Below are 14,053 nucleotides of genomic sequence, written 5' to 3' on the forward strand. Positions count from 1 at the left end.
GGTAGCACTTTCCCAAAGTGATAACATTGGCAGTGTTATCACACTTAATCAAAATTCAACCCAAAATTCTGAAAATAGACATTAATTCCTTCAGTGATTTACACAGTATAAATTGCTATCATGACACCTGTAAGAATGGTTGTGTCCATCTTTTTCACAAACATAAATATAGAATAATTTGTTGTTTTCCTAATTCATGCTGACTTGTTAAGAAGTACTAAAAATACAATTAGTCATTGTAAGTCTGTGATATGAATAATAGGCTATAAATCATTGACAAAACAATTGCAAAGTGGAATTTAGAAAATATAGCTTTCTATAATAGTTTTAGAGGGTAGAAATATGACTCAATAGTTAAGAGTACTCGCTGCTCCTGCAAGAGGATCTGTCATGTACAGGGCAGCTCACAAACATCTATAATAGTAGGATCAGGGAATTCGATGCCCTCTTTTGCCTCTGAGAATATAGTAGGCATGTGGTACATAAACATACATGTAGATAAACCTCATACACATAAAATACAAATAAGCATATTTTTAAAGCATGACTTTAAAGCATAAATTAATTCTTGTGTGTTCCTTTCAAATTAGCATAAAGTGTTCTTGATAGCTCAAAATTCCCACTTTAGTCTTTATATTGCTTTGTTACTATCAAGAATATTTAAATTTTTTTTCAATGTCACTTAAGACAGAATTATACAATGATATTCTTAGATGCATAGGTTTCTTTTGCATTTACTTATATATTTTCTTATTCTCTTTTCTCATTAAAATTAAATATAAGGAAATTCAGGTCAATGTCAGTGCAGGTCTGAGAGTGTGTGATGCCAGGTTCTTCACAAGAGTGAGTGAGCAAACAGGAGCCAAATGAGACAAATCTGGGAGCGGGGAAGAAAGAGAGCAAGAGAGAGAAGGGGACCCAAATTAGGTATCGCCATTGTGTCCTTCCCCTTTGAGTTTGGGGAAACTCAAGGAAGAAAAGAAGGAAGAAGTGTAGGAGACAGAGGAGAACCAGAACACCAGGAGAACACAGACCATAGAATCGCCTAAATGGGGCTTATGTGAGAAGGGAGAAGAGTGGAGAACACGGGGGAGTAGAAGAAGGGGAGGATATGAAGTTGAGAAATTTGAAGGGGTAGAGAGATGGAGAAGGAAAGGGAGAAAGAGTGCCATTTATGGATACCAAGACAGTGTCTGTGAGAGGCTCACAGAGACTAAAGGGACAATCACAGAGCCTGCATGGTTTTGTGTAGGTCCTCTGCATGTGTGTTATGGCTCTTAGCTTGGTGGTTTTGTGGGACTCCTAACAGTGGGAGTAGGGATGTCTGATTCTTTCACCTTTCTTTAGACCCTTTTTCTCCTATTGGGTTACATTTTCCAGTCGTCATAGCAGTTTGTGCCATTTTTACTATGTTAATCCTACTGATCCATGAGCATGGGAGATCTTTCCATCTCCTGTGGTCTTTGAATTTTTTCTTCAGGGACTTGAAGTTCTTTTCATACAGATCTTTCTCTTGTTTGGTTAGAGTTACTCTAAGTTTTTTTATTATTTTTGAATATTATGAAGGGTGTTGCTTCTGTATTTTCTTTCTTTGTCCATTTATCATTTGTATAAAGGAAGGGTACTGATTTATTTGAGTTAATTTTATAGACAGTCACTTTGCAGAATCTGTTTATCAGTTATAGATGTTCTCTGGTAGAATTTTGGGCATTGCTTGTTTCTAATACTTTAATAAATATCCTAAAAAATGGAATTTAGTTTTGATTACTTATCATTTTCAGGTGACTTGGGAATTAAATTTGATGTTGGATTACAAGAACCCTCATTTTAAGAAACACTAATTCAAGTAACATTGTATGAGCTGTATAAACTATATGGGTTATATTTAGGAATATGTATATGAAATACATATATGTGTGTATTTAGAATATATTATAACAATTATTGAAAAAGAAGGAAGTCATGAATCTGAAGGAGGGCAAAGAGGGATATATGAGGGGGCTTGGGAAAGGAAAAGAGGAAGGAGAAAGGTTATAATTATATTAAAATCTCAAAAACTAAAATTAAAATTAAAAGAAAAGAAAGGGCAGTTACTTCATGAAGAAATTCCTCTGTTTCCAATGATGCTTTCTGATTTTTTTCAGAAAAAAATATACCACACATTAAAACTGTGATTTCTTGCCTGTTATTAGTACTGGCTGCCAGCCTACCCATAGGAAAGTGTTGTGAGAAAAATCTACCTGCTGTTGGATATTGGGTGTATAATCCCGCAGCTGGAGAGTATTTCATGTGACGAACAATCTCTAATCTACATCCACTTGGAACTCATATTGGAAGATAAAGCCAAAGGGCCTGGATGACTCGATTCTTGTCTCTGATCTCCTTAAGAACATCAACTGGGTCTTGATATTGAAATGTTGATTCACTGTTAGAAAAGAACTTGGAGCATCTCATGGAAATGGCCTGTGTATGGATAGAAGCGGATCCCAGCACAGATATTCACACAGATTTTGAAACATTTTTTCAAACATATATACAATATTTTTTGGTATTTTGTTTGTTTGGTTTTTATCATAAATACCCCTCTACCTCCCTCTAATCCCACAGACATTGTCTTGGTATCCCTAAAGAGCACTCTTTCTCCCTCTCCTTCTCCATCTCTCTTCCCCCTCAACTTTCTCAGCTTCATACCCTCCTCCTCTTCCCCTCCCCCGTGTTCTCCACTCTTCTCCCTTCTCATCATCCTCCATCTCCTCCTCTTCTTTCTTCTTCCCTTCCTCTCCCTCCTCAGTATCTGTTCTATGGCATTTTAGGTGTTTCTGAATTTTATTCAGGTTTCCCTAGAGATCAACCAAATTCTTTGAAAAGAAAGTACCACTGGCTGTTTCTCTAGAGAACTGTCCAGTATATTACCATGTGGGCATGAGCAAGCAGGGAAGTGCATTGCCAGTGAGAAAAGTTGAAGACCTGAAGGCAGACAAGAGCTCTACAGTGTGTGGCATGTTAATTGCATGGGTAACATTTGAGTATGGTTAAAGCTGAGCATATTCCTTAATATGCTTCTTTCTATTCAAATACAGATGACTGTATGTTTCCATCTTCATGAAGAAACCTACATTGCAGGCTTCATATGCCAGAGGCTATCCTTGGATGAGAATCTTCATAGTCATATCTTCTGGCAGAGATGGGAGTTGTCTGTGCACCCTGTGCTTCAAGGTGACCAGAAAGAGCTCAAATCAATGCTACTTCCTGTTCTATCTTTCCCTGCTGCCTTGCAATGAATGAACTTATGGATTTTCACATCCTTGAAATCAAAGACACTTAAAAGAAGTAGCAATTTTCTAGTTTATTTTTTTTAGCACAGAGAGGAATCACAGCAATGGAAAAGATCAAGTGTGCTTAAGGGTATAGGGGACTTTCGGAGAGGAAACTAGGAAAGGGGATAGCATTTGAAATGTAAATGAAGAAAATATCTAATAAAAAGATTACATGTATGTATTTGTCTTCCAAAGAAAGTTTGGAATATGGAGCAATGTCCTTCGCTAGTTCTGCCACACAAGCCTGTTCTGGGGGAACTGGTAAAAGGTATGTGCTTACTGAAATCTGTGGGGTGGGAACTAGGAGTCAGTTGACAGAGGCAACCTGGCTTTGGGAAGGCATTTACTGCAGATGATACTACAGGAGACAGAACAGGCTGAACAAAGAGGAGCTCCTATCACCATGTGTGCAACAAGAGCTAGTTCCTTGCAGTGAAGCTCTGTGGCTGCTGCTACTTCAGGATAAAGCAGTCCATCCGCTCATGCGTCTCATCTGCTCACTGCAGCACAGAGCTTGTTTCCATAGAAGGGAGACTATTTTCAGCTCAGAGAAATCCAGTTTTATCCGCTCAGCTACAGAGTGTCTTTAAAGAAACATACTTGTTGAACGGACAAAGGAGAGAAGATAAGAACAGGGGAAGAAGAAAGCAGACTCATGCATAAAAACTTAGCTTCCAGGCTCAGGGCAAAGCACCCACCTGCGGCGTGATAAGATTTTGAAAATAAAGGATTGCTAGTGCCACATTGCAGGCACTCAATTACAGATCTGTGAGTGTCTGGAAGAGGATGATGCTAGAAGTTTATAAACATGACCACTACGAGGAATCGCTAAGCTACCATATAATGTGAAAGGTGTAACCAGAGACTATCAGTATGAATTTCCTTTCCAGTGGATCAGGACTGCCCACCAGTCAACTTTCGCCTTGTGCTTCTTATCACTACATAGTCTACAGCCCAGCATCTCTGGCTCTCCTTTGTGAGTTTTCTGATGACTACCAATAGGAAGTAAATTATATGGTACAAAAGAAGAAAGAGAGAAAGAGAGTATGGATTGGCAGCTATCTACCAATTAGTTGGTAAGAGATTAGTTTCTTATATTGATACATAAGGTATCTCGTTTATTAATGTATCCACAAAGTGAACATTAAAGATCTTCAAAACACATTTTAAAATGTTCAAATTGAACTATTTGCTGTTTATTTGCCAGTCACATGTCTTTAACACGAATACGGCTAAAGTGTGTGCCTCTAAATAAACACCTCCCCTGAGATCACACAAGTCTGAAATCAGTTCCCCATAATGGTAGTCTCAGAATGGAGCCCATAGTGCCACCCTTACCCTTCCCATCCTTAAGAGATTCTGAAACCCAGCTGAAGGTGAGGAAGGCTTTGCCTACATCAGGGGTTATTACTGAATAAAACAACTTACAGTAACCATTTTACCACATCCCTTTGGTAAGTGGTAACTATCAAGAGAAGTATCCATTTATTTAGATTTTCCAATTTGGTGGAGTACACATTTTTAAAGTATGTCTTTAAGATTCTCTAGATTTCCTTTGTGTTTCATGGTATGCCCTGCCCTTTGGTTTTTAATTTTATTAATTTAGATATTCCCTCTATGTGTTTTAAAGCTTGGATAGGGGTTTGTCTATCTTGTTCATTTTCTCAAAGAACCAACTTTTTGTCCATGAATTCTCTGTGTTGTTATCTTTATTTTTTTTAATTGATTTTACTCCTCAGTTTATCAATTTCTTTCCACCTGACCATCTTTGGTATGCATTTATCTTTTTTTGTTCTAGAATCTAGAACAGATAATCTAGACTCTTGAGTTTTCAGTTGTGTTAAGTTGTTTTTCATGTAGGTAGTTAGTGTTATGAATTTTTAATACTGCTTGTATGTGTTTCAAAAGATTGGGTATGTTGTGTATTCATTTTACTGAATTCTAGAAGACCATTGATTTCATTCTCTCCCTTCCTTCCTTCCTTCCTTCCTTCCTTCCTTCCTTCCTTCCTTCCTTCCTTCCTTCCTTCCTTCCTTTCTCCCTCCCTCCCTCCCTCCCTCCCTCCCTTCCTCCCTCTCTCTCTCTCTCTCTCTCTTTCTTCCTTTCTTTCCTGTCTCATTTTTTATTTAGTACAGAGCTGTTCATTTTCCACTAGTTTGTAAGATTTCTGTTATTGCTGAGATCCAGTTGTCATCCCAGAGACCTTAGATAGAACCCCACATGACTCTTTCCCCCAAAAGCCCAGTCAAATAATTCATAATTGTGTATTCTAAACTTACAGATTTGTGTCTTGTGTAGTCTTTCTCAGAGATGCTTCCTCTGCCATGACACGGGAGTTGGTGCAGAGATCCAAAACTAGACATTTTGCAGAGAGGGTGAGTCTAAATTGGAATTCTCCATTAGGTCACTCATTTTTGAAAATCAGGGAGCATTGTGGAAGATGGGGAGGGAAGACTGTTGGAGTCAAAGGGGATGAAGGACACCAGGAGAACATGGCCTATGAAATCAACTAAACAAGGCTTATATGGGCTCACAGAGACTAAAGCAGCAAGCACAGGGTCTGTACAAGGTCATCTATGTATATAGTATGGCTGTTTAGTTTGTTAATTATATGACTTCTAACAGTTCCACATGGAAACAGGAGTATCTCTGACTATTTTGCCTGCTTTTGAGACACTTTTTTTCCTATTAGGTTGCCTTGTCCAGCCTTGATATGAAGGCTTTTGCTTTAGCTTACTGTATCTTGTTTTGTCCAGTTTGGCTACTATATCTTGGAGGCTTGCTCTTTTATGAAGTGGAAACAGGGAAACAATAGATCTGAGGGTGATTGGAGATTGGCAGGAGCTTGGAGAAGTGAAAGAATAGGAAACATCGTTTAGATATATTGTATGAAAGAAGAATCCATTTTCAATTTACAAAATGAGAAAATATATTATAAAATTAAAAAATAAATGTGCTTCAAAATAGAAAAAAAGACACAATAGAGAAGATGTAATTCCAACACATTTGTCAAAGACATTAAGACCCAGCCTTAAACAGTAGAACTGATAGTTTTCTTATCCAAGAATAATTACTTTGTCAAGAATCCAGTGAAGTCATTAACTTAGCTTATGGCAAGAGCTCTGAAGTTATATGAATATTATTTAGAATAGTAGTATTTTGGAAAATAAACCATACCCCCAAATCAGGAGAAAGTTAAAGAAAAATTGATTCTTTGTGCTCCATTTTTGGTAGAAGCAGCCTTTCTCCATTCATGACTACATTGTATCATCTTGTACATATGATAAATTTTATTAAATGACAATAAAGAGTAACTGAAAAAGGACAATGAGTTGTAGACCCTCAACTTGTGAATAAAGATAATAATCTATAGTTGTTGGGCAACTAAATTTTATTTCAAGCTCCTCCTTGCCAACATAATAAATTGTTAAATGTGTATGAATTTATCTGTTTGGTCTTTGTCTTTATATTGATGCTGAATACCAATCCATGTGAAGATATATGCTGTGTACTCGCCTTGTTTGTATTACGTCATCTTTTGTACTCATCCACAAAACCTCAGTCTATTAATCAGCTTTGTTAACCTGTACCAAATGATGTATTCTAAGATGAGGAACTGAGTTTACTACAAGGGATGTGGACTAGTATCTAGGCATTCACAGGAATATCTGAATATTCACTTAAAATCTCGGTTATAGATTTAAATTCTCACCCAGTTACAATGCTATGAAGCTTCTACAGGCCTCGGGAACGGTGTCTAAAATATTCAGTGGAAACAGCAACAGAGGAAAAAGAAAGCTTGTTTAAGCAGTGTTAGAGTTTTGTGAGATTATATGGATGAAAGAAGATACAAGGGGGGTGAAATAATGTAAAAACAACCTATTAATATAGTGGACCATTGTTTCTAAGCTGGGTAAATGGGAGAATTTATGAATAAACCAGGATATGATGGGAAAATGGTAAGATGAATTGGAAGCTTAACTGGAATGAAACTGTTGTTACAGATGGGATTTGGAAAGTTAATACAAAATATAAGAGATTATAATTGACGTGATGACTTGAAATTGTGATCCTAGAAACAAACATGTAGAGAGAGCGATTGAGGTCCACTCGTAAAATCATGAGATTCTCACAGCTATCAATACCACTAATAAAAATTCTGAATTAGGATTCAAAAGAAAAAGTGAGACCAGCAGTAAATATTGAATCTTAGTAGAGAGGATCAAGAGAAAACCCTAGCGCATAATGAAGTATGGTAACAAGCCCTTTAAAAGAGCAGGGAAGCAGGAAGACTAGAACTGAGGAGAGTTGAGACATGGTTTTCCTCGGGAAAATTGTATGCTGATGGTTAAAGAGAAACAAAACAATCCGAGATGTCATTGAACCCCACAGTGTAGAAATAGCCCATTCGTGACAAGAAAATGCAAAATGGCAAATGGCAAAAAAAGAATCAGAACGTGCTGACAGAGAAAGATATTAAAAATGGTGCTGGAGTACTGGGAAAGATAAAGCAGGCACAGAACGGAATCACATCAGAAAACACATTAGGCACTATCAGACAGGAAAAGGAATTTTGGTGTAGAAATGTAATGTTAGACTGCTGATGTTGACTCAGTCAATAAATCTATAAATAATGTTGGATGTTGTTTCCCCATGTTATATTCAGGAGAATGCTAAGGATGTGTTACCTCACTTCCTTGAAACTGTTTGAGGTCACTCACAGTACCTGCCTATGGTATAGCTTGGGCTTACCAAACGGAAAAGTGTAGAGAGAATATCTTATGTCTGTATGGATGCAGCACCTGTCAATAATAAATCTGATGGCCTATGCCTGAGGCAGGAAATAGAAGGATGGACATCTGGGAGGCAGAACGAATTCTGGAATAGAACCTAGTGAATATCCCCCCAGGAAGATGTGAGGAGATGGACACTTGGAATCTGAGCACAGTGACCAGAATGTAGGTTAAAATAAGTGGGTTATCTTAAGTTATGATTCTAGTCAGAGAAGAGCCTAGCTATATGGCTAAGGTATTGGTAAATATAGTTTGAATCTGAGTCTTGTTTCTGGGAGTACAGGACTGGGCGGAAGAACCAGACCCCCACCTCAACAGGAAAGATAAGAAAACACCTTTGTTTTCCTTCTGCACACCGTGTCAAGGAGAAAGTATTAAGTTCTAAATCTTCTGTTTGAGCTCCTAACAAATTTGTTTATTTAATCGAGTCATAAAATTTAGCCCTTAGATGTGGGACTTTGGCCACTGCATGTAAATGGCAACCTTAGATTTCCTGAAACATCTCTTGCTGACCTTCCAAATAAGAAAGCGCCTGGTACCTTGCATTTGGAAAATTTAAGAACATCCGGGACAACAGTGGGACATTTCAGCAAAATATCTCTGATGTACTTAGAACAGTCGATGAAATTTAAAGAGGAATCTTAACATTGCCTCCTCCTCTCCTGCCTAACGTATTCATTTCCAAATGTCAATGTTAATACTTTTCCACCTGAACTTGCTAAACTGGTGCAGAAGGATTATAAACTTATCAATAAAGTCAGAATGAAAAAAAAAAGTACTGCAAGATTTAATTTTCAGATCCCATGAATTTCTATTGATTTGGGAGGACACAGCCCAGAGTAGTGAGGAAGTAATCTACACTTTGTATCAAGGATACCTATCTCAAATGCCTTTGTTACAAAGCTGTCACTCTGCGGAAAATAGGTTACACTGTTGATGAGAAAACTCATGAGAATCTTCCTGGATATTACATTTTCCTAACATCACTTTTAAATGTGAAAATAAAAAATGGCAATAACCTAGTAAAGATGTGATCTCCCATACCTCAGAAAAAAATTTTTTGCAAGGAAAGCTTAAAAGAGAGAAAATAAGGGGATCATATTTAAAATGACCTTCCAAGAAAACCCACAGAAGAGGTAAAATTCTTGTAATCTTGTCTCAGAATTTATGCTTTGGACCATAAAATGTCAATTATTAGAATTAGCAAAAGCAAAAGATCTGCTGAAGAGAGCAGTCTTGCTTACAGTCGTGCCATTAAGAGTTTCTCTCTGTGTCTGATTTTCCAAATCAAAGGAACAAAAGTGCTAACGTGAAAATCAAAAGGGAAAAATGTATATGAATAATTACGTTCAAGTATGGATTTGGTTGGCATCCTCAATAGCACTAATTTAGCACATTTCCCTTTAGGTGGAGCTCAAACGAATAGCCCTGCTTATTATCCATTATGTGGACATGCCTACAGGACACGGCAGTAGCATACCTCCCTCCAGTAGGAATCTATATTAGCATACACAAAGTGAATGAAAAAATAGGGGAAGGGGTGCTGAATCCTAAATTCAGTCATGAGAGATTTGTAGATAAACGTCCAAGGTAAACTGAAGAAAATCTTTGTCCTGAGTAAATATGTATCAAAGTACTAAAACATATAAAATGGTATATGTTACATATATTACAGTACAATTATAGAGAAATTTTCATCCCCTATCCTCTTCAGCCATAGTCACCTCATGGCTTCACATTAAATACCTTGTATTTCCCTAGATTTCTCCTGTGTTCTTGACCATCTATGCCTTTGTGAATTCTACCCCATCCGTTTGGGAAATTTCTCTCTTGCTCATTTAAATATTCATGAATCCCCTTCCTCTAATACGTATTAAATGTGCTTAGGAGGTTAATTAAGTCATAGATGAGAGTAGTTTGCACCCTTCATAGCCACGTCTACATGACAATGACAGACATATAGACCGAGCCAATGAAATATGATGAACAGTTATCTCGGGATTGTGCAAGAGTGGGGTGAGGATTGAGTGAAACTTTAAGATTTAGATAAGGGTTTTGTTCAGTTTTGCTTTTGTTCTTGATGATGACGAATTTAAAATTTTTGTTGGTTGCTTATTTGTTCAATGAGGTATGCATCAGATATCAAGATTAGAAGCAAGGTAATGGAACCATTAGGAATGGCCTGTGCCACAGCATAGCGACTTGGCATTATATGCTCTGTCAAGGATTCTAAACAGTTTAATCTGGCTGAGAACATACTAGGTATGTTTCATTTCTTTATTTTTAGTTGGTAGAGACAGATAGATGGTGATTCCTACGTTACTGTATGAAGATGTTCAAATTAGTCCAATAGAAGAGAAATGACTGAGCATTTTAAGGGTGGCCTACAGCATTAGTAAATTTGGGATTTAGAAATATCACTTAGTAACTATAAAGGTTATAGTAATGATGATATAAGGGTTTAAAACAGTCATTAAAAAGTATATGATGGACCGGGCCTGGTGGCGCACGCCTTTAATCCCAGCACTCGGGAGGCAGAGGCAGGTGGATTTCTGAGTTCGAGGCCAGCCTGGTCTGGACAGCCAGGGATATACAGAGAAACCCTGTCTCGAGAAAAAAAAAAAGTATATGGTGGTCCGGTTGGTCTCGGCGCCAGGAGAGGTAGAGGCACGGCCCGTGGTGGCAGCGACTGGCCATGTTATAAGGGGCCCACAGATATGAGCCATCTGACTGCTACAGCATTACCCACTGGCACCTCAAAGTATCCACGATCCCAGAGGATACCTGCCTTGACTGACACAACTGCATCCAACAATGACTTGGCGAGTCTTTTTGAGTGTCCTTTCTGCTTTGAATATGTGTTGCCACATAGTCTTCAGTGTCAGAGTGGCCATATTGTTTATAGCAACTGACGCCCCAAAGTTACATGTTGTTCCACCTGCCAGGGCCCATTGGGATCCATACACAACTTGGCTATGTTGAGAAAGTGGCCAACTCAGCACTCTTCCCTTGTAAATAGGCCTCTTCTGGATGTGAAATAACTGCCGCACACGGAAAAGGCAGAGCACGAGGAACTCTGTGAGTTCAGGCCTTACTCCTGCCCCTGCCCTGGTGCTTCCTGTAAAGTGGCAAGGCTCTTTGGATGCTGTCAAGCCCTACCTGATACATCAGCACAAATCTATTACCACCCTGAAAGGAGAAGATATAGTTTTCCTTGCTACAGACATTAACCTTCCTGGTGCTGTTGACTGAATGATGATGCAGTCTTGATTTGGGTTTCCTTTCATGTTAGTCTTGGAGAAACAAAAATGCGATGGCCATCAGCAGTTTTTTGCAGTTGTTCAGCTGATGGGAACACGAAAACAAGCTGAAAATTTTGCATATTGACTTGAGCTAAATGGTCATAGGCAGAGATTGACTTGGGAAGCGACTCCTAGATCTATTCATGAGGGAATTGCACCAGTCATTATGAATCTTGACTGCCTAGTGTTTGACACCAGCATTGCACAGCTTTTTGCAGAAAATGGAAATTTAGGCATCAGTGTAACTATTTCCATGTGTTGAAACTGCAATAAAATATTTCTGGCCAGTGTTTAAAATTCACATTTGACTTCACAGAGAATAAGGCATTTCTGCTTGCTAACCTAAAACTCTCCTAGTAGGTAGAAGCTAGACATGAAGGTAAATAAAAGGAAAGATGTAAATACAGGAAACAGTTACACATAGTAACACTAATATATTTTTTAAAAATTCAACAACAAACCACTGGAAAAAATATATATACCCAAGTTGGACATCTTTTGTATTAAGAAAGGAAATATTATAAAATATTTCTAAGCTTTGTGTTTGTTGTAGATTGATTGTATTGTTGACAATTTTTGGCAAGGTGTGTCCCTGCATGCATGCTGTAAGTGTGCGGTTGGGTTTCCTTTAACTGACACACCATCTGTGTGGTCACGAACCACTGCTTTCCCCTTGTAAGTTAACACATAGTGCTGCTGTGGTTTTGTTTTTGTTTTGGTGTGTGTGTGGGGGGGGTGTGTTGTGTGTATTTGCTCATTTTTATTCAGGTTTTTCATTAAATAAATTTGACTTTCTTTTCTGTAATTCAGGTTTTTCTCACCTTTGTACCTTTTAGTGTCTTTTTTATATTCATAATTGCTTAATGTCCAAAGTTTGTGTTCAGGACATACTTTCTTTCCTATAATCAATTTATTAGAAATATTTTTAACTCAGCCCTTTTGTGAAAATAGGAATTCCAGAAAGGCAAGGGAGCAGAGCGCCTGTCGAGGTTGAAGCAAGCACAGGATGGTCTTTTCCCTTTCAATTTCTGTCCTATGTGAGTCACACCGTCAGGTCAGGCTAACTCTTAGAAAGGTTAGGTTAGGAGGTAAACTCTGATTTATATAAATTAAAAAAAAAAATCAGGCTTTCCCTCTCTTCAAATGTCTTGGGCAAATCACATGTTTAAATTGATTTTGGCATTTATTAGTTTTGCATAAAAGTACATGTGATGGTTTGTATATCTTTGGACCAGAGAGTGGCAACATCTGAAGGTGTGGCCTTGTTGGATTAGGTGTGACCTGGTTGGAATGGGTGTGTCACTGTGGGTGTGGGTATAAGATCCTCACCCTAGTTGCCTGGAAGTCAGTCTTCCACTAGCAGCCTTTGGATGAAGACATAGAACTCTCAGCTCTATCTGCTCGATGCCTGCCTGGATACTGACATGCACCCACCTTGATGATAATGGACTGAACCTCTGAATCTGTAAGCCAGCCCCAATTAAATGTTGTTTTATTAAGACTTGCCTTGGTCATGGTGTCTGTTCACAGCAGTAAAACCCTAAGTAATACAGTACATCATCATAGCGTTTTTGTAATTAAAGTAAATCATGTGTTTTTAAAGAAAGGCAGTTTGCAAAAGTGTTGTTTGTTTGTTTGTTTGTTTGGTCTTATACTTCTCATTAAAAGATTATCTGGCAAATTAAAAATAAAGTATGTGGTATTTTATTCTTATAAAGCAATATTGTCAATTCTAACGTAAATTCTATAAAGCTAAGTTATATAATTTATCTCAAAGAAGACTCTTCCCAGGACCAGAGTAACACTAAGAACTACCTAAAACAACAGAATGGCACTAGCCTGGCCCAGGCATACTGCAGGAATCTTTAATTCAGCTTCCCTCAGATCTCCAGTGGTGTTGCTTGCTACATTCACACATCTCTCTCCCACCTCTCTTGCCTTTTTCTCTCTGGTCTCTAAGGTTGTCCTAGCTCACGGGCGGATCTTGATAAGCATTTCCTGATCAGAGAAAACTGACATTGCAGATGAATTGTTAGCCACTCCCATTACTAAGTCTTACTTACTTCTTGACCTGTCTTCTGTCTTGGAAATGATGTGGGAATGCTGAATTTCCCTATAATACCCAAGAGCAACTTGGATATTACATGAAGGAAGAGAGCTTTGACATAATGGGTATTAGGTTGTGTTATGTTCCCCATTCTCTATGTTTTTGGAGTCTCTTTTTTTTTTTCTTGCACTTCAGAGCCATTGGTCCAAATGATGTTGTGATGTCTGAATATATATATATATATATATATATATATATATATATATATAGCCTCAGGGATTTTTTTCCTCCAGCTTTGTCCCTCATCTTCCAGTAAATTTTATACCTGGCTAACATGGTCAAAATACCTCAGCTTTTCTGGAAAATTTGAAAAATGAAATAATATCACTTAAAAAAAATACCACAAAGCTTAGTTTTCTTTCCACGGACATCAAGCCAAACTATATCCTAATAGAATCATTCCTGCTGTGTCCTAGGGAATCTGCACAAAGTGTTTTGCTTTAGAGATAAAGTGTTTGCCCTAGAAGGAATGTTGAATATGCAGCTCCCTGCTATGTATACAGACTTTGAGAAGCATAGGTCCAGTTTTGTGCA

General features: G+C 37.9%; 1 pseudogene; it reads left to right on the forward strand.

Moving 5' to 3' along the window:
• The first annotated feature begins 10,827 nt into the window (after nucleotides 1–10,827).
• On the forward strand, nucleotides 10,828–11,674 carry LOC110286041 (annotated as a pseudogene).
• The last annotated feature ends 2,379 nt before the right edge of the window (nucleotides 11,675–14,053 follow it).

This window comes from Mus caroli, chromosome 19 (genome assembly GCF_900094665.2).
Source record: "Mus caroli chromosome 19, CAROLI_EIJ_v1.1, whole genome shotgun sequence".
Taxonomy (NCBI): domain Eukaryota; kingdom Metazoa; phylum Chordata; class Mammalia; order Rodentia; family Muridae; genus Mus; species Mus caroli.